Source organism: Sapajus apella, unplaced genomic scaffold (genome assembly GCF_009761245.1).
Source record: "Sapajus apella isolate SASKATOON/1434 unplaced genomic scaffold, GSC_monkey_1.0 scaffold18, whole genome shotgun sequence".
Taxonomy (NCBI): domain Eukaryota; kingdom Metazoa; phylum Chordata; class Mammalia; order Primates; family Cebidae; genus Sapajus; species Sapajus apella.
In genome coordinates, this window is record NW_022436958.1 from 21,476,879 (window position 1) to 21,502,469 (window position 25,591).

General features: G+C 42.8%; 1 long non-coding RNA gene and 1 pseudogene across 2 annotated transcripts in view; both read left to right on the plus strand.

Annotated features, from left to right (window-relative positions):
* Positions 1-25,591, plus strand: part of LOC116557038 — a 55,213-nt gene that overhangs the window by 17,338 nt on the left and 12,284 nt on the right. The window lies entirely within an intron of this gene.
* LOC116557186 lies at positions 21,670-21,769 on the plus strand (annotated as a pseudogene).

Sequence of the window (25,591 nt, forward strand, 5' to 3'; positions counted from 1 at the left end):
GTAGTCCTGGTTCTGTATACTAGTTCTAGCACTTTCTTTATATGTACATAATTATTTAGAGATGGAGCCTCGCTATGTTTCCCAGGCTTAGCTTGAACTCCTAGGTTCAATCAATCCACCCACTTCAGCCTTGTGAGTAGCTGGGACTACAGGCACATGCCACCATGCCCATCTGGTTCTAGCACTTTCTGACATCATAACCTCAGAGTCCTTTTCTGTAAAGTGGAGTAGATAATATTACCTGCCTCATGAGTGAGAAGGCATGCATATAGCATGCAGTGGAGGTGGCACAGTGCCTGGGATAAGTTCAGTAGATGGTAGGCGTTACTATGATCTTTCTGATTAATATTATCACCACCTTTCTCATAAATAACTGGATACTTGAAGAACAGGGTGCAGTATCATGGTGGGAGTTATGGAAGTGATTACTTAAAAATTTTCAGCTCCAAAGACATATGCTGACGAAATCAATGTCATCAGAAGCATGTATAGAACCCCTCGTCTGCACCTAGTGCTCTTCTCTGCAGAATTAACAAACGAGCACCCCCTACTGAGTTTCATGTCATGTACCTCTCTTTCCAAGTTCTGTTGTGGGCATTGGAAAGATGCTGATTGGTCTGGCTTGGGACAGGTGCCTGTCTCTGGACAAGTGAGAAAGAAATTGCAGTGCTCACAGGTGCAAGCTGTTGGAGTGAAGAGGAGCAGATCCCAGTGGATAAGGAGGTGAACTGGGCAAACACAACAACTGGTCCTGGCTACTGACATTTTTGTAGTATTTCTGTTTTTGAAAAGGTGAAAGTGGAGAGGTGGGTTGGGGGATGGATATTTTCTGTACTACCTGCATGATTGCAGGCAGCAGGCTGGGGTGGTACCTGCAGTGAGGGAAGATGCTGTTCCTAGCAGAAATGTAGTAGGTGTGGCTTAAAGCCTCAGCTGCTGGCTGGTCTGTGAGCTTAAGAAAGCAGAGAAGCAGGCCAGGCGTGGTGGTTCACGCCTGTAATCACAGCACTTTGGGAGTCCCAGGCAGATTGATCACAAAGTCAGAAGTTCGAGACCAGCCTGACCAACACGGTGAAACCCTGCTCTACTAAAAATACAAAAAGTAGCTGGGTGTGGTGGCACATGCCTGTAATCCCAGCTACTCAGGAGGCTGAGGCAGGAGAATCACTTGAACCTGGGAGGTGGAGGTTGCAGTGAGCCAAGACTGTGCCACTGCACTCCAGCCTGGACAACAAGAGCAAAACTCTGTCTCAAATTAAAAAAAAAAAAAAGAAAGAAAAGGAAGCAGAGAAGCAAGTGGACACAACCTCGAATGCACCTGAAACTTCCAGAAGTGCACAGATGCACTCTACACAGTCCTGAAAACCCAGAAATTCTATTTAAGCTTGTCTGTATATGGGAATATACATTTTTCCAGGGAAACCCATAACTTTCGTCAGATTCTCAAAGAGGGCTGCTACTGCTAGACCAACAATGATGGTATGTACATTGCTGACCATGACTCACGGATTATGATGAATCCAACCCTGAGAACCAGAGTTGCCCGTGCCCTACAATAAAGCTTTCCACAAAACATAAAGGAAGAATAAAAGAACCACTGCCTTGGTATAGCTGCTTTTTAAGCAGCCATGCTTGAACTCTGTTTTGCTGTATTCACTTTTATTATTTACTGAATATTCTTCTTTAAATACGTTCACTTTTTAAACTGACATGCCCAGTTTAGCCTCTTCTTAAACAAAAATAATTGTGAAATCAGGGGTATATTTTGCTATTGCCAATTTTCTTCCTAATGTATATTAGAAGAAAGTTATTACTCTTAAAATTTTTAAATGTTTGTATCATTTCCACAATTATTCCGTGTACGCAACAGAGATGGGCTTACGGCTCTCAGGAAAACACTGTCTCTAAATATTCCTAAAATTCACTTCAGGCATCCCTTTCATAGAGAAGGAACCTGAGGCAGGAGACAATTAATGTAACTTATTAGAGATTCTAAGCAAATGTGGAAAAACTTTGTCAGGTATTGGGCAACGCTGTTCCTACTAATGACTCAGCCCTGCTGCTTATCTTATTGCAGACAGTTTAAAGAGGTTTTTTAATGTTCTCACGTTTCCCCACTACCCCATAAAGAGAACCAACTAGACGAGAGTAAAAACTTGATCGATTTAATATTCTGGTAATGATCCCAGCAACTAAGAAAGGGGGTTGTGGGGGCGGGGGGAAGCCAGTGAGTTTCTTTCTACTCAAATTCCATCTCATTTTTATTTTCTCTTAATGTTTTTTTGAATCCCAAGTTCCAAAACCTGTCCCCTATTATGCAGTGCAAACGAGAACAGATGGGGAAAAGTTATGTTGGAAAGGGCTTTGGAGGGCCACAGAGAAGAGAAATATGACTACTCAGTGTGTCACACACCAACTCGCAGCTGCCACCAGCCCTTCCACAACGAGCTGCGTATGGAAGCAGCCCGGGTGCTCGAGAGGAGCGGGCTTACTGCAGGAAGGGAGCGCAATTAGAGAACATTCGCTTTACTTGTGTTGCCTTGAAAATATGAATAAAGAGCGTAGCAGCAGCACAGCCAACAAAAGAGAAATAAATCCAAAGGCTAGCCTGGAAAATGGTTAGCTGTACTTCAGAGTTTCCCAAATGTTAACTGATCATCAGCTTTCTTCAGCCTTTTTATTTCAGAGAGATGCCTTTTCATGTCTCAAAGTCACCATTCAGTTCTTCTCTCTGTCTAGGAATTATTATTCTAGAAAGGTCATACTAGCTTACATGCATAATGTGGCCTTCCAACCAGTATTTTTCAGTATTCACAGGGCGCCTCTGAGTTCACTAAATATTTCAAGTGTGAGGCAGGTGACCCGGTTTTAAATGGCAGCTCTGCCGGTTACTAGCTGTGAAGCTTTAGGCAAGTCACCTAGCTTCTCTGAGCCTGTAGTACATCCTGTATAAAACAGAGCTCACTTGACTGACTTACCTTCAAGGCTTTTTATGTTCAAGATAATGTATATAAATGCCTGACACAGAGCAATGTTTAATACACAAAAAAATATTATTACTGTGATTATCAGAAAGCACAGAATATATTAAAATAAAAATATTGTTACCTTTTCTTTGACTATAACATAAAGATACTAAGAATATATAAAATACCATATCTGTAAAAATAAATTATATATATTTGTCTGGGAATCCCTAAGCATCTATGCTGAAAGTAACTGTAAGGTTTATGTGGTTTAAATTATTTGATTCAAATAGTGATTCAGGTCATATAGACAGTATCTTTGAACAACTATCAGTGTTGTAAACAGTTGTGTTATTGGGCCCCACAGGGACATCCTCTGAAATTGTGCCTGTCTTTGTAGAGTGAGTATGCAGGGATTTTTCTATCACAGAATACTGTTTTTCTTTCCAGGATAATTGATAAATTACCTAGATCAAAACCTTCACAGGAGCATGTTAAAATGCAGTTTCCAGGGCCCATCTCAGTCTGTATTTACAGCATCTCTAAGGCATTTAGTTTAGGGATCTGCATTTTATTTAAAAACCACTGGTAATACTTTTTTTAAAATTTATTTTATTGCATTTTAGGTTTTGGGGTACATGCGAAGAACATGCAAGATAGTTGCATAGGCACACACGTGGCAGTGTGATCTGCTGCCTTCCTCCCCATCACCCACATCTAGCACTTCTCCCCATGCTATCTCTCCCCAACTCCCAACCCCCCACCATCCCTCCCCTATTTTATCCCCCCAACAGACCCCAGTGTGTAGTGCTCCCCTCCCTGTGTCCATGTGTTCTCATTATTCAACACCCGCCTATGAGTGAGAATATGTAGTGTTTGATTTTCTGCTCTTGTGTCAGTTTGCTGAGAATGATGGTTTCCAGGTTCATCCATGTCCCTACAAAGGACACGAACTCATCATTTTTTATGGCTGCATAATATTCCATGGTGTATATGTGCCACATTTTCATAATTCTTAAGCACACTGAAGTTGGAGCATCACTTCCTTAAGGAATGGAGATAATGATCATTCTAATTCTAAGTGGTTTTCGGCTACCTCCTTCTTTCACCACACACGCTCAGGACCAGAAATACAACAACTGCTAGTGAGACAAAAAGGTTGGAATCTGTAGATTTAGCCTCTCTCCCCAACAACCTCTGTTCTCGTGGTTTGAATAATACCTAGTTAAGGCTGGACTATTCTATTCATACCCTCCTTGTTCATAGGAAACATTAGCTTGATAATAGTTTGTTCTAAATGGGTGGCCATACATCTCAGTATGCCCAGCATAATTATTACTAGCACTCTTTTTCATCTCAAAAGTGTCCCAGTAGGCCGGGCATGGTGGCTTATGCCTGTAATCCCAAAATTTTGGGAGGCCAAGGTGGACAGATCACCTTAGGTCAATAGTTCAAGACCAGCCTGGCCAACATGGTGAAACCCTGTCTCTACTAAAAATACAAAACTTAGCCAGGCATGATGACAGGTGCCTGTAATCCCAGCTACTCTAGAGGCTTAGGCGGGTTCTGCAGTGAGCCAGATGGCACCACTGCACTCTAGCCTAGGGGACGGAGCAAGATTCCACCTCAAAAAAAAAAAGAAGTCCTGGTTTGCATAATAGATTATATACCATTACCCTAGGCCTAGAAGACATTTGATTAACACATGTAGGATGTTAATGAGGACTGGCAAAATTTCTAAGATATGTTATTTATGAGTGTAGGGAAATATACCCAGATACCACTGACAACAATGAGAAGATGTGGCCGGGCGCAGAGGCTCATGCCTGTAATCTCAGCACTCTGGGAGGCTGAGGTGGGCGGATCACTTGAGGCCAAACGTTCGAAACCAGCCTGGCAAACACAGCAAAAGCCAGTCTCTATTAAAAAAAAATTTTTTTAATTAAAAAAAAAAGAGAAGATGCTTTAGGAAGTGGCATAGGAATGATGAGAGAAAATTATACTGACAAGTTATCCCATAAATTGGCAGCAAGAAAGGCAGGACATGGAAAAACTAGGAAGTCTAGACAGATTAATATCTCCTCTCTCACCAAGCAACTGAGCCCCCCTCCCCTCACCTAAAAAGCATGGATCTTGGCACCATACAGAGTTATTTTCCTCCTTTCTGCTTATTGGCTGTGATCTTGGGCAAGTTACTCAATATCTCTGAACCTCACTTTAATCATCCGTAAAAAAGATAATAAGGCTTACTTCAGTTCTGGGAAGTTAATAAAATATGTGTGTAAACCAGCGGGCACTGTGATTAGGTGCTCCATGATAGCAGTTCCACCATTATTTTTTCCTTGGTGGCCACTCTACACTATAGTTTCACCAGAGTCACATGACTTTTAAAATAAAGTGTTCTTGTGAGAGGAGCCATGAGGAGGCTGTGGAAATGGGAATTGATTGTTGGGTCTAAATTCTTCTTTTTATTGTGAGAGAAAGTCTTGCTCTTTCACCTAGGCTGAAGTGCAGTGGTATGATGGCAGCCCACTGCAGCCTCAACCTCCCGGGCTCAAGCAATCCTCCCACCTCCGCCTTCTGAGTAGCTGGGACTACATGCACACCACGCCCACCTAATTTTTGTAGAGACGGGGTTTCACCATGTTGCCCTGGCTGGTCTTGAACTCCTGGGCTCAAGCAATCTGCCTGCCTAAGCCTCTTAAAGTGCTGGGCTTGCAGGCATAAACCACCACATCTGGTCTTTCTCTTTCTTGCTTGCTTGCTTGCTTCCATTCTTCCTTTCACTGCCTTGCTTTCTTTTTTTTTGACAAACTCTGTCATAAAGCCTTTGGTGAATGAAAAAGAAAGTGAAAGACTAAAGGGGTGAGCAGTAACTGAAAGACAGATGCCATGCTGCACACCTGTAGTCCAGGCTACTTGGGAGGCTGAGATGGGAGGATTGCTTGGGCCCAGGAGTTTGAGGTTGCAATGAGGTATGAAAAACAAAAAAGTCACTGAAGACAGATCAGAAATGGCAGATTCATAGTCCTATGTGAGGCCAAAAAAGGACAGAAAGAAGAGGGAGGGAGGGAGGGAAGGAAAGGGAAGGAAGGAAAGAAGAAAAACAGAGGTGATGAGCTGTAATCTCTAGTCAACAAAACCTGACTAGAACGTTGCCTGAGAACTTCTATCAAGGGTCCTGCAGGTGTTTTGAGGGGTATGGATGGGGTGGGGAGTAGCCCATCCTATGGAAATGATGCTACTTACTGTTCATATAACTGTTGCCGCTCAGCCATCTAGACTTCTGTTTGGGTGGGCGGGATGGAGAAATACTATTCTGTTAAAACTAAGAGCTTTGAAGTGGAGACAAACACAATCTGGTAGTATTACAGAGGCATTATTCACCCTGATGACTCATGCTCTGGCTCCCACACAGCAGAGGCAAGAAGTAACATTAGTGACCTTGAATATGTTGGCCAAGTATAGACCCAGCCTTAAAACCTGAGTTTTCAAATGAATACGTGTGTGTGTGTGTGTGTGTGTGTGTGTGTGTGTGTGTGTATAGAGAGAGAGAGAGATTAAGAGAATACATGTGTAAGAGTTAGAAATATATGGTGAACAATTCTAAAAACCAGTATAAAAACTTCATTTTGAAACAGCTAACTCAACTAAATAATAAGTACTCACAAGGAAATAATCATTATGTGAGTGGGTCTCAGCTCAAAGCATTGATAAGGCTGTTCAGAGTGAGAACATTTAAAATCATCATTGTTAGCAAGGAGGTAAATATGAAATCCAGTCCCTATTCCTAGGCTCAAATCTCTCTCATCATTTCCATTCATCATGACTCTTTATGAATCCAGTTTGCTGAAAGTAATGTTTTCTGCGTTCCCAACCACACACTGCTCTATGTTCGGAGCCCTACAGACAAAATTCAAACAGATGCGTTGCCCAGGCCTTTGACAACATGCAATAGAAAGCAGACAATAATAAAAGAATGCATCAGAACCTACAGATGTGCAGGCAGCTGCATAAATGGCAAACAGACTCATGACCTTAGATCAGATGGTCCCTGTGGTTTAGTAAAAAATTATCAACACAGAACCCAGTCACCATTTCAGGTTGATAGAGATAGCTGGTTCTTGGAATTGTACATTGAAACCTCAGAGAAAAAGGAAAGCAAAACCATGAAGTCATTTAAATCTGATGAGAAGAGAGAACTTGAGGAGTCGCTATGTACTAAATAGCTAGAATAGAAAGGGTTTCCAGTTATTGAGTTTGCAACATGGACAAACCAGGGGATGGTAGTGGAGCACACCATTGTAAACACTGAAGAATCTCATTGGTCACCACTCTGCATGGACAACAGAAGAGGATGGATTGGAAGGGTTGTAGAGGATGGCTTAAAGGTAGACTTGAGACAACTGTAATCAGAGTTTGTTTCTCATTTAAGCTTCCAGAAGTTTTATGGTTATGTTTTGGGTTACATTTGTCCCTCAGTGTTTTTCTTTTTTCTTTTTTTTTTTTTGAAATGGAGTCTGGTTCTGTCACCAGGCTGGAGTGCAGTGGTGTAATCTCAGCTCACTGCAGCCACTGCCTCCCGGGTTCAAGCGATTCTCCTTCCTCAGCCTCCTGAGTAGCTGGGACCACAGGCGCAGGCCACCACACCAAGATAATTTTTGTATTTTTTTTTTAAGAGACAGGGTCTCGCTATGTTGTCCAGGCTGGAGTGCAGTGGCTATTCACAGGCACGATCCCACTACTGATCAGCATAGGAGTTTTGACCTGCTCTGTTTCCAACCTGGGCAGGTTAATTTTTGTATTTTTAGTTGAAACGGGGCTTTGCCATGTTGGCCAGGCTGGTGTCAATCTCTTGACCTGGTGATCCACCTGCCTCAGCCTCCCAAAGTACTGGGATTACAGGAGTGAATCCGGCCCTAGTTTAAGTGTTTACTTTCCATGGGTGCATATAATAGTTACAGGAAGTAAGGTGCGGTTTGCTCAGAATTCATAGCTATAATTAAAACAACAACAACAAAAAACCTCTTAGGATCTTTTCTCTGCAATTAACAGGAGCCTAACTCAAAAGAGCCTAAGGAGAAAAGAGACTATCCTAAGAAAATCCTGGTGTTTCCCAGACGCAGAGAACTGGAATGTAGGTGGGTCGCACTTAACCACACGTAAATATCACAAGCACTCTCCTTCCATCTTTTGTCTTTGTTTTGCCAGTGAGCTTCCTTCTTTGCTTGCTGTCAGCTAACCTGCTGTAGTGCTCATGAGTGCCCGTCGGAAACGCAACTGCCAACAGGCCATATCTTTATGTTCCTTTTCAAACAGCAACAAGACTGATATGAGTCTTAGTCTAATTCCAAAATCCTGGGAAAGGGCTAAAATTGAGCCCATTTTGATCAGTTAGCCACCTCAAATGAATTAATGGTAGCCATTGGGTCACAATGTATTAACTCAGCTCCCATCACTTCCGTATTTGTAAATGTGTGGAGGGGGTAATTCCTAGGAAAGAATGGTACTGTCTAGACAAATGGTATTTATGTACCAAGATGCTTTGGGTTGGGTATTTATTATGTTACATCACAAAAAGTCTTGCCCGAAATTTAGTGAGTCCGAAATACAAGTCAATGCAATTTAACCAGTACTTGTTGAGCACCTACTAAGTGCCACGCACTGTTTTTGGTGCTGGTGATGTGAGTGAATAAAGCGGGCAATAATCTCTACCTTCAGGGAGCTTATATTTTATGGTTGGTTAATTCAGTGACTCAGCGACATTAACAAGTTCCCAGATTTTTTGTTTGTTTGTTTTAACTCTACCAACCCTAGCAAGTCAGCTTTAACAATCTCTGACAAGAGGAATTGCACCAAGACACATAAAGGTTTAGTCATTTACCTAAGATCACACGAGTACCTATGAAGGAATCATGAGACCAGACTCTTAACTGAGATACAGTGCTGGTTTTGGAGCTCTGGGGCTGGAGAAGGGCCCAGCCTTCCTGACTGATGCCTGAACAAAATCGGGGGGTCTAAGAACTAATAATAGGTGGGGATGGCTTCTAGAGAGGAAACTACCATGACTTCTACAGCCTACTGCACTGGAACCAATGTAACTCCAAACTGAGAACTGGCTGAGTTGATAAAAACCACTTTATTTATAGTTAGATATATCAACTATATACCTAATTGTATGCAAGTAGAAAGCAAGGTTTCTACTTGCTGAGATGATGATCAGCACAGAAGGGATAGAGCTGATGGTTCTACCGGGCGGGCAGAGGGAGGGCAGTCTTGTAAACTGCAGAAAAGCCACTTTGATGTAGCAGAAAGTATATGAAGTCTAGAATTTAGAGACTGTAGGTATGAATCCCTATAATGTAACAGCCAGAAAATTCTTAAGGTATGTTGGGGTATCATTTTAGCAGAGGTTGAAGAAAATTGTCTTCATTTGACTTTTAACCAGGAAAGGTGCTTTTGAGTCTCACATTGCCAACCCTACTAAGGCAGATTCAGTGGAACCTGGGACCTTCTGGAAAGAAAAGGCATAAATTTAAACAGAATTTCTATAAATCTGAATAATGTAGAAAGAAGAGGAGGAGGAATCATAGATAATCACTCCCATGAAATACGAACTGGAGATATAACATCCTATATAAAGAGAACAATAATAAATCTTCATATTAAGAAACAAGGAAATTGCTGGGCATGGTGGCTCAGGCCTGTAATCCCAGCACTTTGAGAGGTAGAGGTGAGGGGATCACCTGAGGTCAGGAGTTCGAGACCAGCCTGGCCATAATGGTGAAACCCCACCTCCACTAAAAATACAAAAATTACCTGGCATGTTGGCACACGCCTGTAATCCCAACTACTCAGAAGGTTGAGGCAGGAGAATCACTCGAACCTGGGAGGCAGAGGTTGAAGTGAGCCGAGATTGCACCACTGCACTCCAGTCTGGGTGACAGAGTAAGACTCTGTCTCAAAACAATCAAACAAGGAAATCATCAAGAATGCTGATAAATACACAGAGAGGACTTTGATTGTATTTGCTTTTCTTTTTTTTTTTTTTTTGAGACAAGGTCTCACTTTGTCACCCAGGCTGGAGTGCACTGGCTCGATCTCAGCTCACTGCAACCTCTGCCTCCCAGGCTCAAGCGATCTTCTCAACCTCTGCCTCCTAAGTAGCTGGGATTAGAGGCGCATGCTGTCATCTGGATAATTTTTTTATTTTTTAGAAGAGACAGAGTTTCACCATGTTGCCCAGGCTGGTCTCAAACGCCTGAGCTCAAGGCATCCACCTGCCTTGGCCTCCTAAAGTGCTGGGATTACAGGCGTGAGCCACTGTGCCTGGCCTATGTTTGCAATATTTTACTTCATAAACTGAGTGGGGGCACATGAGTGTGTGTTTTATTATTTTCTATGCTTTATTTCCCTGGAATATTTCATTTTAAAAAAACAAGCTTGGTATCATTTTGCCTTTTTGGAATCTGTCATTTGTAATTTGACGAGTTGTCAGTAGTGAGTAGGGAGGTGCAGAAGAGGAACTGAGTTCTGAAGTTGTCTTCCTTCCAGAAGGAAGGACCAGATCTGACATCTTAGGTCATCAAGAATATTCCTTTTATCATCTTTGCAGTCAAGGTACTACCCTCCCCTCCCTTTCTCCTGCCCCCTTGAAGTTTTTTCCTTTACATTCGGTAACACAGTTGCATGCTACAATTTGCCACTGCCCCAGCTGCACGAAGGAGTGGGTGTAGTAGAAATTCAGTATCCACTGGTATGTATCATTGTTCCTGAGTCAACTTTGCTTTTCAAAAACACAATATGTTATTAAACAAAATCCCTCCTCTATTCTGAACAACAGACTAGCAGTTGGGTTTTTAAATATATACTTAAGAAAAGTATACATGCTTAGTCCACTCAAAAGCTGATCACCTGCCAGGGTTTATTGGGAGTTGCTAGGGTGGCTCTCCCCCCACCTCTCACCACCAATTCTTGAGTCACACAATGGCAACATTTTGCTATAAAAATGCTAACTTCTCTTCTGTTGTACTTCTGCTGTTATTCAGAAACAGCCAAATGGATGTTATTGAAATCCGGTCCCAAGAAAGGTTGAAATTGCTCCCCAGCTGGGCCTGAGACCCTGTGTGCCAAATTTCAGCCTAAAGAGAATTCTTATATTTGAGTCAATCTGAGCAGCTGAAAATATGAGGTTTGGGGTGGAAATGCTAACAGACTCTTAACTATCATTTTGCAAACCATGTGATTATAACACAATGCAAACCCCCTCTGGAGCAGCTCTCTGGCAAAAGCAACAGAAACAAGACGTCTGGGCCCGAAAGTTCTGCCTTTACAAGCTTCTGCTGGGCTAGCAGCAGGCAGGGGAAGCCTGGTAACGCCACTGTCGACATTGCTGTTCTAATGGACAGTAAAAGATGGGCCTCATTGATGAATCTATATTAAATAGCATGAGCGTATACAGTTCATTCCTTTACAGGGTGCCTTGGAACGCAAGTTTATGGTCATCCTTGCTTGTTCTGGAAGTGTTATCACCAACACAGTGCTTGATTCCAACCAGACACGAATTGTTTGCCACCTCTAGTCCCATTGGCTTAGTCACACTTGCTCCCATTCCAACTTGGCAAAAATGCCTGCTCTGCTTGGCCACTTGCTTCTATCATCTGGCATTTAGATGTGGGCTGAATCTCTCCTCAGTAACATTTGGGGCCACAGAGATGCTTTGGTTCCAGGCTCCAAACACATGTTCCAGACAGTGAATGTCCAAATGTAGGTAGAGTTTCTATGGGCTGATTCATTCATGGAACCCTCACAGGATGGAGAGGCAATCAGAGCTTCTTGAAGACAGCCTCCCAGAGCAATGTTTCTGGAAGAGTCTCTCATCACACCTCCCAGAACACCAGGGCTGTGACAAAAGGCAAATTTTTCCCAAGGCCCAGTCAAACTGTGGCTTATCTGTTTCTGCCACTCACCAGCCAGTCTACTTTGGGCAAGACAATTACCCACATTGATGGATAAATCTCAGCTTCCTGTGGGGCAGAACTTGCCTTCTGTCTGCTTGTGAAGATCATAGAATGTGAGAGTATTTTCTTTCTTTTTTTTTTTTTTGAGATGGAGTCTCGCTCTGTTGCCCAGGCTGGAGTGCAGTAGTGTGATCTCGGCTCACTGCAACCCCTGCCTTCCAGGTTCAAGCAATTCTCCCGCCTCAGCCTCCTAAATAGCTGGAACTATAGGTACCTGCCACAACACCTGACTAATTTTTGTATTTTTAGCAGAGACGGGGTTTCATCATACTGACCAGGCTGGTCTCAAACTCCTGAACTCTTGATCTGCCCTCCTCGGCCTCCCAAAATGCTAGGATTACAGGCCTGAACCATGCCTGGCCTTGTGAAAGTATTTTCTAAACTGCTATGCACCATATGCATTTTTGGCCATATTATCTCCAAAACTGCATCATAGCTTCAAAATTCAAATTTCAGCTAAAACTACAGTTGAAGTCAATAGAAGAGAATTTTAAAGATCTGCTTTCATTAGAAATAGCAGGCCACAGGTTCTGAAAATTAGTATTTATTGGATGCCTGATATATACTCAGTTCTCTGTTAAAGACTGTGAAGATGGTCAGGCGTGGTGGTTTACGTCTGTAATCCCAACACTTTGGGAGGCCAAGGCAGGTGGATTACTTGAGGTCAGGAGTTCAAAACCAGCCTGGCCGACATGGTGAAACCCCATCTCTACCAAAAAATAAAAAATTTGCCAGGTGTGGTGGCAGACGACTGCAGTCCCAACTACTCAGGAGGCTGGGGCACGAGAATAGCTTGAACCCGGGAGGCAGAGGTTGCACTGAGCTGAGATCGCACCACTGCACTCCAGCCTGGGCAACAAAGCGAGATTCTGTCTCAAAAAACAAAACTGAAAGATACACGATAAGTGTATTAATATTAATTCTTAATATTAAGAAGATTATCATTTAGCACAAAGCAAAAGATAACTTGATAATTAAGTGAAAGATGCTCTAGATACAATAACAATTCAAAAGTAAAGAGGAGCTGTAAGGGCTGGAGAAATTGGGGTAGCTTCATAAATAATGCATGTTATAGATTCTGTTTGTGTCTGTCAAGGATCCCTTCTTTAGGGGGTGTCTTAGTCCATTCTGCAATAATAAAACACTTTGGACAGGACAATTAATAATCAACAGAAATTTATTTCTTACCGTTTTAGAGACTGGGAAGTCTAAGATTAAGGCACCAGTAGATTTGGTGCCTGGTGAGGGCTTCCTCTCTGCTTAAGTGCAGTGACAATCACAGATCACTGCAGCCCTGACCTCCTGGGCTCAAACAATCTCCCTTCCTCAGCCTCCCCAGTAGCTGGGACTACAGGCACAAACCTAGCTAATTTCTGAATTTTCTGTAGAAATGGGGTTTTGCGGCCAGGCACAGTGTGTCACGCCTGTAATCCTAGCACTTTGGAAGGCCAAGGCATGTTGATCACTTGAGGCCAGGAGTTCAAGACTGGCCAACAAAATGAAACCCTATCTCTACTAAAAACACAAAAATTAGCCAGGCGTGATGGCACATGTCTGTAATCCCAACTACTCGGGAGGTGGAGGCACGAGAATCACTTGAACCCAGGAGGTAGAGGTTGCAGTGAGCCAAGATGGTGCCACTGTACTCCAGCCTGAGCAACAGAGTAAGACTCTGTCTCAAAAAAAAAAAAAAAAAAGAAAAAAAGAAAAGAAAAAGAAACAAACAAAAAAAGAAGCACGGTTTTGCAGTGTTGGGCTGGTCTCAAATTCCAAGGCTCAAGAAGATGATTCACCTGCACCCTTTCTTAAATGTCCTACCCCTTAATACTATCATGTTGGGGATTTGGTTTTTTGTTTTGTTTTGTTTTGTTTCTTTTGAGACAGAGTTTCGCTCTTGTTACCCAGGCTGGAGCGCAATGGCGCGATCTCGGCTCACTGCAACCTCCGCCTCCTGGGTTCAGGCAATTCTCCTGCCTCAGCCTCCTGAGTAGCTGGGATTACAGGCACGCACCACCATGCCCAGCTAATTTTTTGTAGTTTTAGTAGAGACGGGGTTTCACCATGTTGACCAGGATGGTCTCGATCTCCGACCTCGTGATCCACCCGCCTTGGCCTCCCAAAGTGCTGGGATTACAGGCTTGAGCCACTGCGCCCGGCCTTTTTTGTTTTTTTTTTTAATTTTTCTCTTTTTTTTTTCTTTAGAGATGGAGTCTTGCTCTGTTGCCCAGGCTGGATTGCAGTGGCAGGATCTTGGCTCACTGCAACCTCTGCCTCCCGGGTTCAGGCGATTCTCCTGCCTCAGCATCCTGAGTAGCTGGGATTACAAGTGGCCGACACCAAGTCTGGCTAATTTTTGTATTTTTAGTATAGAGATGGGATTTCGCCATGTTGGCCAGGCTGGTGTTGAACTCCTGACTTCAAGTGATCCTCTCACCTCAGCCTCCCAGAGTGCTGGGATTACAGGTGTGAGCCACCACTGAGTCTGGGCCTGGATTAGGTTTCAACATAAGAATTTTAGGGGGCTGGGCACGTGGCTCACACCTGTAATCCCAGCACTTTGGGAGGCCAAGGCGGGCTGATCACAAGGTCAGGAGATTGAGACAATCCTGGCCAACATGGTGAAACCCCATCTCTACTAATAATAAAAAAATTAGCCGGGCATGGCGGCATGCGCCTGTAGTCCCAGCTACTCAGGAGGCTGAGGCATCGAGAATCGCTTGAACCCAGGAGGCAGAGGTTGTAATGAGCCAAGATTGCGCCACTGCACTCCAGCCTGAGCGACAGAGCTAGACTCCATCTCAAAAAGAAAAGGATTTTAGGAAGACACAAACATTCAGATCATAGCAAGGGGATATGATCGTCCACACTCCATGTGGTTTTAATGGGTTTGACAGTCATAATACTGTACCTGCCTGGCTACAGATGGAGGCGTATACCCTGGGCTTAGCTGTACCCCACCATTCTAGCTGAACAATAAATGGCATTTGATCCAAATCAGGCTAATGAAAACTGCCCCACCCCCACCCCAGAGCCAGGCTATTACAAATGGAGGATGGGAGAGAGGAAGTCTTTTGTGGGTATTGCATAAGTTGTTGTAAGTATGGAGCTTTCTGTGGCCCTGTGCTGGTCCTTCAGTGTGGAGGCATGATGCCTATAGAAGGAGAGAATAAATCCAGTGCAGGGTATAGTGAGACTGGACGTGAGAAGAGGGACCAAATAGCACTGTCTGGGTCCCCGGCATCTCTGAAGCAAGCTGTTCTGTTTTTCATGAAAACAGATTTCTTTTTTGTGCCATCAGAAGTTTGATTTGGATTTTCTTTCGTTTGACCCAGAAGGAGCCCTAACTCTTAGGGAATGGGATTTGAGTTCTGTATTTTAAAAATGGGTAGGATTTTGATATGCCCAGGGAAAATGGTAGGGTATTCTGGGCAAGTAGAGCTGCTTTAATGAAGGTCCAGAGATAAGAATGAGCATTTGGGGAATCTGAGAAAATCAGCCTGAATGGAGCAATTTCAAAAGAAGTAAATTTAAATTGGGAATAAGTAAATCAGGTGGGGCATAAAGGAAGAGGTCAGTTTGGGGGTTTGTTTAAACTAGGTAAGAGTTGAGGCTTAAGAGGAAACAAAGAGTTTCTAAAATTAAAATAAAAACTACATCTGTTTAAAGGCAAAATTTTAAAAGTCTGCTGCATTAATCTGCTCAGGCTGCCATGACAAAAATCTCATAGACTGGGTGGCTTAAACGAGAGACATTTATTTTCTCACAGTTCTGGCAGCTAGAAGTCCAGGATCAAGGTTCTGGCAAATTCGGGTTCTAGTAAGTGCTCCCTTCTTGGCTTGTAGATGGCTGGCTTCTCACTGTGTCCTCATATGGCCTTTCCTTTATGCACACAGAGTGGGGAAGCGGGGGGAGGTGGGTGGAGTTGGGGGAGCTTTGGTGTCTCTTCCTCTTTTTATAAGGATACCAATTATATAGTATTAAAGCCCCACCCTTATGGCCTCATTTAATTACCTCCATAAAGGCTGTATCTCCAGATACAGTCACATTGGTGATTGGGACTTAATATATAAATTTTGGAAAGACACAATTCACTTTATAACATCTGTCAAAACTAAGAACAAGAGAAAATGAAGGTAATGGAAACACTTATACACAATTAGTGGGAAAATACATCATCACAGCTCCCTAGGAGGAAAATCTGGCAAAATCTAGTCATGTCAGAACACGAATGTCCAAAACCCATGAATTCTACCCTGATTTTGCGAAATCTTTAGCACCGGTGCACCATGAAGTACATTCAAAATGATTTTTAAAGCATTATTTTCGGCCGGGCACGGTGGCTCAAGCCTGTAATCCCAGCACTGTGGGAGGCCGAGGCGGGTGGATCACGAGGTCGAGAGATCGAGACCATCCTGGTCAACATGGTGAAACCCCGTCTCTATTAAAAATACAAAAAAAAATTCAGCTGGGCATGGTGGCACGTGCCTGTAATCCCAGCGACTCAGGAGGCTGGGGCAGGAGAATTGCCTGAACCCGGGAGGCGGAGGTTGCGGTGAGCCGAGATCGCGCCATTGCACTCCAGCCTGGGTAACAAGAGCGAAACTCCGTCTCAAAAAAAAAAAAAAAAAGCATTATTTTCAAGAGCCCCCAAATCAAAAGCAACCTAAATATCCATCCAAAAAAAGGCGGGGAACAAATTATTTAATTATTTTTTTTCTAAGACAGGGCCTCGCTGTGTTGCCCAGGCTGGGGTGCAATGATGTGATTTTAGCTCACTGCAGCTTCAAACTTCTAGGCTCCAGTGATCCTCCTGGCCAGCCTCCAGAGTAGCTAGGACTCCAGGTGTATACCGCCATACCCCACTCATTGTTAAACATTTTTTTTGTAGAGAAGGGGTCTTGCTACACAGCCCAAACTAGTCTTACACTCCTGGGTTCAAGTGATCCTTCTCCTGCAGCCTCCCAAAGCACTGAGATTACAGACATGAGCCTCTGTGCCTGGCAGGAAAAATAAATTTTAGTGTGTTCATACAATCAACACTACATAGCAGGAGAAGTGAAAAGAAAAAAAAAAAACCTAGACCTACATGTATCAACATGAATAAATCTCAAATATAATAATGTTGAGAAAAAATCAAATTAATGAAGAACATAGAACATAATAAATCAGTGGGGTGCCAGAGCTGGCTCACATGTATTAGGGTCATCTCTTCCTAACTTCTTGTTCACTGACACAATGTGGTCATTTGAATTTGGCCATGGTGGGAGTATGTATAGCATGGAAATTGGCAGATGCTTTAAATCAAGTTTCCCCCCTGCCCCATAGAGAGCCTGTTGTTAAACATTTACCGTGATATCACTGGATACATTTTTTTAGGTTATCTCATTTAATCCATATATCAACATGCTAGATATTATCACCATTTCACAGAACAGGCTGAGTATTTTAAGTAACTTGTCCAATCCACACAGGTAATAAGGACAGACCAGAGATTATTACCTCATAGTTAAAGTTTACATGCGTATACCAAGTATACACATATCACGTACCTGACTTTCTTTGGGTTTTGACCATACTTGCTGACTCTCCCTATTAGTCTGTTCCTATTACAGCTGCTACATACGTATATTTTAGCATTTGCCACACTGAATTGCAATCATTCACTTATTAATACTCCCTATTCAATTATGAGCCTCCAGAGAGAATGGACCATACCTTATTCATCTCTATAGTTCTAGAACACAGGCTAGACATGGCACATCTACATAAATTCCTTGTTAGTAGCCTAACTCTGGCTTTGCAGCCATTCTTTACTAACTGCTCATGGGTGATGAATATTACAGGACTATTATTGAACTGTTAGCCCTCCCTTTCGCTCCAAGATCCCTAAGCAACCACCATCACAAGGCAGGCTCAGCAGGAATAATATTCAATACAATCAACCCCTGTCTGTAGGGCTGTTCCTAATACCTTCAACACCACAAATCAGTCTGTCTCCCACAGTTACATACATTACAACAACCAAATGACAGGATAGCACCATATTCATAGACTATACAAGAATAAAGAAAAAATATGAGACAACAGCATAAGATAAAGTCTTGCCAAAAGCTATCTTTTCATTATGATACAGCTACAGGGTCCAGAGGGGCAAGACCACACGATTCTGAAGCTTTCTCACACAAGAAACTAACAGGGTTGGCTGCTGATGGCATTTTGAGGCATAACTTTTTTATAAATACTAAAATACTTAACACAATATACCACAGTATCATATAAAGACAAGTATTTGGTATAATAAATACCACATTCAGAATGATCACTTCTTGAGAGAAAGGAAAGGGAGGTAATTAATGAAGGAAACGAAAGCGCGTCAGTTGAATTTGAAATGTATTTCTGAAGCTGAGGAGCGGGTACGAATTCGTGACTGTATACTCTGTGCTTTTTATTTTTCTAAAACATTTGGTAGGAGATCAATGAAATATGGCAGCCAGTTCTCCCACGGAGTGTAGAGCTGCATGGGTGAGGTAGGAGGAAGCACGAGACACAGTCTCTATCCTTATGCCATCCCACTAGCTCTGCAGTGAGAGGGTAGCTCTGTGGCTCCCAGATTTGGCCATGGAGGTGCTGGGGGAGCAGATGAGTTTTTAGTATCTCTGGGGATAAAGGCAGTTGCCATATTTGGTTCTGAGTTTCTGAAAAGAAAGAAAGAGTAAGTCCAGGCGGGGTGGCTCACGCCTGTAATCCCAGCACTTTGAGAGGCTGAGGCGGGCGGATCACAAGGTCAAGAGATTGAGACCATCCTGGCCAACATGGTGAAACCCTACCTCTACTAAAAATACAAAAATCAGCTGGGTGTGGTGGCCGCACTTGTAGTCCCAGCTACTTGGGAGGCTGAGGCAGGAGGATTGCTTGAACCCGGGAGGCGGACGTTGCAGTGAGCTGGGATTGCACCATTGCACTCCAGGCTGGCAACAGAGGAAGACTCTGTCTCAAAAAAAAAAAAAAAAAAAGAAAAGAAAAAGAAAAAGAAAAGAAAAGAAGGAGTAAATACCAACATAAGGGGAGGCAAGAGAACCAGGGGAATCATTCATGTGGTGAACACGACCATTTCACGATGGACGCTTCAGCTCCACCTGGTCTCTGCAGACTGCCCAACAGTCAGGGGATATATTTGGTTACAGACAACAAACAGAGCATATATTATACAGATGCCTATTTCTAGTCAACTTAAGTCATAATAGAACTCATGTTCTCCTAGAAAGGGGCACAAGTAGGAAATGTTAAGGGCAGATCTACAGCTAACATCGCTCAAGAGGTGCTAGGAGGGAATGACTTAGCTCCTAAGGGAAAGATTCTTCAGCCCTGCTGCTGGGGTCGGTGCCGTGTTTTCATTCCTAGGTAAGGTGGTCTAAAGTACTCTACTTTAGTTCCATTCCCTTGGCTCTTGAAAGCAAGTTAATAAGGCACTTATAGGCTGGTCTGGATTCTGTACCTCTCCCTGACCTCCGTCCTCCCTTTCACATTTAGTGATACTTAACTGTGTGCTAACTGCGTCTTGCTCTTTCTGCACATGCTGTTCTCTCTGCCCCACCACAGTCCTTCTCTTTCTTTCTTCAAGTCCTTTCGCTTTCTTCCTGTGTGAAAACTTTCCCTCTACCCCTCCACATGAGCAGAGGCATCTCTCTCCTCTGGGCCTCCTTCCTAGGACATAACTTTATCGTTTCGTTTTTATGCACAGCATGGTAGTTGCTGCTCATATGTCCATCTCCCCTGCTGCAGTGTGGAGCTCCTTTGAGACAAGGAGCCTGTGTTGCTTTAACTTTGTATCCCCTAGACCTAGCACAGATCTGGCATAGACATTGAGTAGGTGCTTAGTAGAAGAGAGAAGAAAGAATGGAAGAGAGGACAGAAAAACTGATCTGACTCTTCACTTCTCTTCTTTAGACATCCTCTTTTTCACTCTATCTTTCCTTTTTTAAACTATCTGCTAACACTCATGCAGAGTTCAGCTGTAGGCAGAGAAGCAAGGCAGGAAGCATGGGGTATGCCAAAGATAAGGAAATTGACAATAGTGCGCACAAAAGGTCTAATTCCACTTTTTGGTGCAACGTCATTTTATATAGTGCCATTATATTGTGAGAAATGAATGACCCTATATACAAAGGCTGGAAGTGCACAGAAGGCAGAGGTCAGGGATGACAACAAAGGTCCTGGTACCTTTTCTTCCCCGTTAACTATCAGAAGAATCTTCTGCTCTGTTGTTTTTTTTTTTTGGTCTCCTGACCTGGTCTGGGATCTCCTGAATTGCTATCAACAGCTAGCAATTCATGTGTGTTAGGCCCTGAATTCTGTTCTGAATACAACTATAGTAGGTTCCACTAATTAATTAAATTGTACTTCATAGACTTGGAGTCAGGTCTCTTGAATACAAGATGCAAATTTATGCAACATATGCAAATCACTCATGTTCTCAAATTCCATGAACAAAATCTGGTAGCCTTGAGATAAAAAAGCCCCTGCCAAGCATCATCTCTCCTAATTATTGCTTAATTTCCTCCTCCCCCCACCCTTTAACATTGAACACTTTCAGGCTTGGCAGAAACTGGAAGAAAACACAATGAGAGCTGGTTAATAAACAGGAAGTTTCTCAGGGGCAAAGACCCTGCAATCTATTTATTTTATGCTCTCCAGTGGCTCCTAATATACTGCTGAGCACACACAGTCTTGCATAGGGAACGCCACCAGTCCTATCAAATTATGGATATTTCAAGATGAACAAAAATTGAGAGCCCTAAAAGCTTTGCAAAACATGGCACTTAAGACTAGAAACAGGAAATTAATGACCTGTGCTATATAATACATGTAGCTATTTATTTATTTAAATTAAATAGCATTTAAAAATTTAGTTCTTGGGTGAGTGTGGTGGCTCATGCCTGTAATTCTAGCCCTTTGGGAGACCGAGGCAGGAGGATCCCTTGAGTCCAGGAGTTTGAGACCAGCCTAGGCAATATAGGGAAACCCTGTCTCTAGTTAAAAAAAAATTAAAAGGAAAAAACAATTTAAAATTTAATTCTCAGACAAGCCACATTTCAAGTGTTTACTAACTAGATGTGACTAGTGGCTTTCATATTGGGCAGTAGAGGTATAGAACATTTCCATTATCATAACAAGTTTGGCCGGGCACCCTGGCTCATGCCTGTAATCCCAGCACTTTGGGAGGCTGAGACCGGAGGATCACCTGAGGTTGGGAGTTTGAGACCAGCCTGACCAAAATGGAGAAACCCTGTCTACTGAAAATATTAAAAAATTAGCCGGGCGTGGTGGCACATGCCTGTAATCCCAGCTATTTGGGAGGCTGAGGCAGGAGAATTGCTTGAACCTGGGAGGTGGAGGTTGCAGTGAGCCAAGATCGTGCCATTGCACTCCAGCCTGGGCAACAGGAGCGAAACTCTGTTCCAAAAAAAAAAGTTATACCAGACAGCACTGATTTAGACACTTTGTACTCAAAGTCCGGTCCTTGGAGAGCATACTGGGAGTGTATTGAGAGCATACTGGAAATGCAGAAGCTCAGGTCCTACTTCAGATCCACTGAATCAGAATCTGCATTTTAACAAAATCCCCAATTCATTCACATGCACTTAAATGTGTAAGAGGCATTGGTCTAGATCTAGAATAGAAAAGAGTGGTTCTGTGCTCACTTCAGCAGCATATATATTCAGAAGATTAGCAAGGCCCCTGTGCAAAGATGACATGCAAATTCATGAAGGGTTCCATTAAAAAACTTTGAGGAAAGGAAACAGTGGCTCTCCCCAGAAATAAAGCCACACATCTACAGCCATCTGATCTTTGACAGAGTCAACAAAAATAAGTAATGGGGAAAGGACTCCATGTTCAATAAGTGGTGCTGGAATAGCTGACTAGCTAGATGCAGAAGAATGAAACTAGACCCCTACCTTTTACCATATACAAAAATTAACTCAAGATGGATTAAAGATTGAAGTGTAAGATGTCAACCTATAACAATCCTAGAAGAAAATTTAGTAAACACCATTCTGGACATCAGCATTGGGAAGGAATTTATTATTAAATCCTCAAAAGCAGTTGCAACAAAAATGAAAATTGACAAGTGGGACCAATTAAAGAGCTTCTGGGCCAGGCGCAGTGGCTCACACCTGTAATCCCAGCACTTTGGGAGGCCAAGGCGGGCGGATCACGAGGTCAGAAGATCGAGACCATCCTGGCTAACACAGTGAAAACCCATCTCTACTAAAAATATAAAAAATTAGTTGGGCATGGTGGCATGCACCTGTAATCACAGCTACTTGGGAGGCTGAGGCAGGAGAATTGCTTGAACCCAGGAGGCGGAGGTTGCAGTGAGCCAAGATCATGCCACTGCACTTTAGCCTGGGAGACAGAGTAAGACTCCGTGTCAAAAAAAAAAGAGCTTCTGCACAGCAAAAGAAACTATCAACATAGTAAACAGACAACTTACAAAATGGGAGAAAATATTCACAAGCTGCACCCAACAAAGCTCTAATATCCAAAATCTATAAGTTACTTAAACAATTGAACACGCATAAAACAATACCCCTATTAAAAGTGGACAAAAGACATGAACAAACACTTCTCAAAAGAATTTATACAAGCAGCCAACAAACATATAAAAAATGCTTGGTATTATTAATTATCAGAGGAATGCAAATCAAAACCACAACGAGATACCATCTCACACCAATCAGAATGGCTATTACTAAAACGTCAAAAAACAACAGATGCTGGTGAGGCTGCAGAGGAAAGGGAATGTTTATACATTGTTGGTGGGAATGTAAATTAGCACTGTGGAAAGCAGCTTGGAGAGTTCTCAAAGAACTAAAAGCAAAATGATGATTTTACCCAGCAATCCATCACTGGGTATATATCCAAAAGAAGGGCTAGCCATCATGGTTCACATCCGTAGTCCCAAAACTTTGAGAGGCTGAGATGAGAGGATTGGTTGATTGTAGGAGTTTGAGACCAGGCTGGGCAATATAGTGAAACCCCGTCTTTAAAAAAAAAAATAGCCAGGCATGGTGGGCATGCCTGCAGTCCCATCTACTTGGGAGGTAGAGGTGGAGGATAGCTTGAGCCTGGGAGGTTGAGGCTACAGTGAGCCACGATCACACCACTGTACTCCACCCTGGAAAACAGGGTGAGACCTTGTCTCAAAAAACGAAAAAATACAGAAAACAAATCAGTCTACCAAAAAGATACATGTACTCATCGCAGCGCTGTTCACTACAGCAAACACGTGAAATCAACCTAGGTGCCCATCAGTAGTGGATTGGATAAGGAAAATATGATACATATACACCATAGAATACTCCACAGTCATAAACAACAAAATTATGTTCTTTGCAGCAACATGGATGCAGCTGGAGGCCATTATCCTAAGCAAATTAACATAGGAACAGAAAACCAAATACATGTTCTCACTTATAAGTGGGAGCTAAACATTGGGTACTCATGGACATAAAGATGGCAACAACAGACACTGGGGACTACTAGAGCAGGGAGGGAGAAGTGGGGAAAGGATGGAAAACCGTTTGCTCACTACTTGGGTGATGGGATCATTTGTACCCCAAACCTCAGCATCATGCAATATACCATGTAACACACTGTACATGTTACCCCGAATCTAAAATAAAAGTTGAAATTATTTAAAAATAAATAAATAAATAAATCAGTGATTCTCTAATTTTAGTATGTATCAGAATCATCTGGGATACTACAAACACATATTGCTGGGCCCCAATATATGAGTTCTTATTCAGTAGGTGTGTTCGTTTTCTGGGGCTGCCATAATGAATTGCCACAAAATAGGTGGTTTAAAACAAGCTCCTATTTCTGGACGCTCAGAGTCTGAAAACAAAGGGTCAGCAGGGCACACTTCCTCTGAAATCAATAGGGAAGATCCTTCTTTGCCTCTTCTTAGCTTCTGGTAGTTTGCTGGCAATCTTTGGTGTTCCTTGATTTACAGGTATATAATTTCAGTCTCTGCCTCCATCATCTTATGGAAGTCTCCCTTTGTGTATCAGTGTCTCGGTCTCTTCTTCTTATAAGGACATCAGTCATACTGGATTAAGGACCTACCCTACTCTAGTATGGCCTTATCTTGGCTTATTTAATTGCATCTACAATGACCCCATTTCCAAATAAGGTGACATTCTGTGGTACTGGATGTTAGGACTTCAACATACCTTTCTGGGGGACACAATTTGACCCCTAACAGGAGGGCTAGGTTGTGATCTGTTAATCTGCATTTTCTTTCTTATTTTTTTTGAGATGGAGTTTCGCTTTTGCTACCCAGGCTGGAGTGCAATGGCGTGATCTCGGTTCACTGCAACCTCGGCCTCCTGGGTTGAAGCAATTCTCCTGCCTCAGCCTCCTGAGTATCTGGGACTACAGGCATGCGCCACCATGTCCAGCTAATTTTTGTGCTTTTAGTAGAGACGGGGTTTCACCATCTTGACCAGGATGGTCTCGATCTCTTGACATCGTGATCCACCTGCCTCAGCCTCCCAGAGTGCTGGGATTATAGGCGTGAGCCACCGCGCTGGCCCTAATCTGCCTTTCCAACAAGTTCACGAGCTGATGCTGATGCTGCCGCAAGGACTACACTTTGAAACCGCAGGTCAGACAATCAACAGAACAGGATTACCTGGAACAAAAAGTTGGATTGTACCATAGAAGTAACTGTGTTCCACTTCCCAAATGTGCAGAATTCCGTATTTAAACATACTTGGGGTATGGTCATCCAGTCAGTGCATAAATACTTCCAAAGACAGGGCTCCCATTACTAGCAGTGCAGCTTTCTTGACGGCTATGCTCCTGAAATTTGTGCTCTTTGAGCTTTCTGAATATCTGATACATTTAGCTGATGTATGGCAGCAGGAAGTCTCAGTATTTTTTTCTGACAGCTGCACAAAGTCTCAATGTTGAATTTTACATTTCCTCTTTGTGACAGTTCTCTAAATCCTTTGGATTTTGGTTTGCTCCAAAGGGCACACTTGTTGAGGTTTTCAGTGGTGATAATCATGCCCCCCATATTGGTTGTGAGTTACGTAGAAACAGACATAGGAATCCAACAGTTGAAGATCAAAAGATCAACTATATTTTCTGTAAACATAGACTGGAGGGTAGAATTTGGACCTTGACCACAATCAGCCTTCCTACTAACCCCCACCTAATTGAATTTATGTCATATAGTCACATACAAAGAAGCAGGACAATTGAATCTACACCACTGTGCAAGGTTTTAAAGGTATGAGTTATAGCTATTGCCACATTAGGAAAGATCAGGTTTTTCTGGAAGAAAGAAAGGAAATATGCCTACCTTCTCTTCCATCAAATCCACCCATCCAGAGACCTTCCTTCTCCCAGGGTTGCCTACTTAGCATCCTTCCCACTATTTCTCTCCTTTCAAACAGAACCCTAATGTAATTTACAAACGCCCCACCGCACCACCTTCATGGTACCCAAGTATCTCAGGAAGCCAGCTCTGTCCTCAACTGAAACCAATCCTAGTAATTCCAATCTCCTTGCAAGTGATTGGTTTCAGAATTT